Here is a 2621-nt window from a genome sequence, read left to right as displayed (position 1 = left end):
GTGTATGTATGATTGAGACTAAGCCACGTTACTGTATCTTATTCACTTGATCATTTTATTTTCCCTGTGTGTTATTTAAATAAACCTTATTCCTTTGTTTGTTAAAAAATCCATTCCTGGTCTGTGTGACTCCTTACAGGGAATGGTTGGTGGCAGCTTAGTGAAACTGTGGCATATCCCAGTAGGTCTGGGGTTGTCACAAGCGGTTTGAAAGCATGCAAAATGCAAGTAGATAAATAGGTACCACCATGGTGGGAAAGTAACAACATTCCGTGTCTAGTCACGCTGGCCACGTGACCACGGAAACTGTCTTCGGACAAATGCTAGCTCTATGGTTTGGAAACGGAGATGAGCACCACCCCTTAGAGTTGGACTCGACTAGACAAATTGTCAAGGGGAACCTTTACCTTTACCTTACTAAATAAAATATATGAGTGACATTCCGTTTACTGTGTGATAATCAATCAGGGTGATATTCTGGCATATAGATTACAAACAAAATCAAGGGAAGATTCCCAGGGGGCAGCAGTGCATTTACACAATTCTGCTTATTGCTCCAGCTATGACCTTTTCTGAATCGACCTGACTTTGAATGCACTCCCACAGAGCCGCAGTTTGTTCACACTCTTGTTGCTTTTCAGAAGGGTATGGAAACATTTTTTTAGCTGACATATGGAGCTATTTAATTTATTCTGACAATTTTAACTACCTGTTTGTAGTCTAAACTATTTTAATGATTTTATTTCTGAGCCTTTAAAAAAATCTTATCTCAGTAATGTTATGGAGGAATCAGTTTGCTCCTTGATGTTGCCATCTGTTTTACTGATACTTGTAAGCTGCCTTGAGTACTACTCTGTTGTGGAAAGGTATAGCACCTAGGTAACTAATAAATACTAACAATATGCTCATAGTCACTGACAGGTGATTTAACAATAGTGGCTAGAACCAGTAGAACATCACAACTAGAGTAGGCCCATTGGATCAGTGGCAATTTGGTGTGCCAGCTCTTCTGTAAGTTCCTTTGATTCAACTGTTCTCCTCTAACTGTAAATTACTTCTGGATTTCAGCCAACATCACCTTCATGATTTCAAGTACATACTGTTTATTATAATGCATGAAGCCTTATATCAACAACTACTGTGCAAGATAGACTAAAGCTAGCATTACGCTCAGAGCCTCTCTGCCTGAAGAAACAAATGAACCTCATTGTTATCTATCAATATCTTCTCAATTATCTGTTGTCCTCTTGCTTATACAAACAAGCCATAAAATGCACGAGATATTCCATGCTGCTGAAGCAGTGCATTCAGTGCACTGGCTAAAAGTAGCAGCTCTTTTCATCTGGGCACTTACTGAAAAGTATAGCAAGCAGTTTGGTTTGCTTGTGATCCCTGGGCTGTATCAAGAGATCGTAACCTCATTAACATCAGCAAGAATAGTCCAGCTCCGGTCATTAGACCAGAGGCTCCCAAACCTGGTAACCCAGGTCTTCTTGCACTGTAATTCCCAGAAGCCTTCATCACCACCTGTGTAGGCCAAAGTTTCTAGGAATTGCAGTTGAAGAACACCCAGGTTACTCAATCAGTATGCCCAATACAGTTATTTCCTAATACCTAGGCATGGCTGGCTGTTAATGTGCACTAGAGGTGGGGACAAGGCAACAAAATGGCAGCTTGTCTTGGTTCGTGGGTCATCAAGCTTGACAACCCATGAGCCATGAATTGCCCCCCAGTGGCCCCGCAAACGATTCATTGGATCATTTTTTTAGACAGCCCCTGGGGCTAATCTTTTACAAAAAAGCCCTGGTTCCCACAGTCTTCCTATGCCCTACTGGGGCTTGGATAAGGCTTTCCCTCTCTTTTCCCAGCCCCACTGTCTTTGTGCACTGGGGGATGACTTGGGTTGGGCTTTCCCCCTCTTCCTATACCCCTGCAGAGGCATAGAAAGAGGGGGAAAGCCCAACCCAAGCCATCCACCAGCTCCACTGCCTTTGCAAAGGCAGCAGGGCTGGAGGATCGCTTTGATCCCTTTCTCCTTTTTCCCACAGGGCATAGAAAGAGGAGAAATGCACAATCAAGCCATCTACCCACCCCAGGGGTGGGATTCCCTTTGGGCAGGCTTTAGCAAGCCCCCCCATGGAAGGGAAAATCCCTCTCTGCTTATGCCCCCAAGGAACAGCTGACCCGCAGGGGCATAAGCAGATAGGGAACAAAGGGATGAATGTAAAAAGGTTATATTAATTGCTTCATATTCGTTTGGGTCTCTGGACTTCAAGAATGTGAAGCAATGAATATCTGATGAATCAGGGATATTAGTTGAATATCCCTGATTCATTTTTATATTCATCCCCATGTCTAATGTCCACTCTTTTTCTTTGGCACAATCACTGTGTCAGGGACACAGTGGGTTTTTTAAAAGGGGAATATAATGACTAGATAACATTCATATAATACTGTAACTATATGACTATAAGAATGTTCCAGATGTCAAAACATTTCCAGAATTTTAAAATTCAGAATTCCATATCTGAAGGGCTGTGACTCTAAATTCTGAATCTAAATATAAGTTCTAGTGCACATCCGTAGTAAATCCCTAGTAACTAGTAGTGTGGTTGAAATTT

The sequence above is a fragment of the Pogona vitticeps genome, chromosome 1, assembly GCF_051106095.1.
Source record: "Pogona vitticeps strain Pit_001003342236 chromosome 1, PviZW2.1, whole genome shotgun sequence".
In the NCBI taxonomy this organism is placed as follows: domain Eukaryota; kingdom Metazoa; phylum Chordata; class Lepidosauria; order Squamata; family Agamidae; genus Pogona; species Pogona vitticeps.
The sequence above is the reverse complement of the archived record's forward strand: the minus strand, read 5'-3'. Positions refer to the sequence as shown.